Raw genomic sequence first — 386 nt, 5'->3', positions numbered from 1 at the left:
TCGTACCTTGGAAACAGAACGACCTGAGAACGATGAAACATCACTCTCGGTAGGCCGGTTTCTTACTGTGTCTGCCGATTCCATGGTTATGCGTTCATCCATGCCCAAGACTTCAGTTTTTGTTGGATCGTACGCATAGCTTCCGGATATCACCAAACCCCGGCACAAAAAGTGTCAAGGAAAATGCAACTAAACAGCCTGCTTTCGCCAACCCGGAGACAGTGTTTGTTCGGAAGCAGTGCTGCAATGTAAAGTCTAGAACGATTCTTGGCAATGGATATCTCGGCTCTCGCATCGATGAAGAATGTAGCAAAATACGATACTTGGTGTGAATTGCAGAATCCCGTGAACCACGAGTCCTTGAACGCAAGTTGCACCCCAAGCCT

At 47.7% G+C, this 386-nt stretch overlaps 1 non-coding gene across 1 annotated transcript in view; it reads left to right on the top strand.

Annotated features, from left to right (window-relative positions):
- The first annotated feature begins 262 nt into the window (after window positions 1-262).
- Window positions 263-386, top strand: part of LOC117131052 — a 155-nt gene continuing 31 nt past the window's right edge. The window contains exon 1 of the ribosomal RNA XR_004454271.1: window positions 263-386. This exon is cut by the window's right edge and continues 31 nt beyond it. This is a non-coding gene — a ribosomal RNA (5.8S ribosomal RNA).

Source organism: Brassica rapa, unplaced genomic scaffold, assembly GCF_000309985.2.
Source record: "Brassica rapa cultivar Chiifu-401-42 unplaced genomic scaffold, CAAS_Brap_v3.01 Scaffold0817, whole genome shotgun sequence".
NCBI lineage: Eukaryota > Viridiplantae > Streptophyta > Magnoliopsida > Brassicales > Brassicaceae > Brassica > Brassica rapa.
Note: the sequence above shows the minus strand (reverse complement) of the source record. Positions and strands in the feature narration are given on the sequence as shown.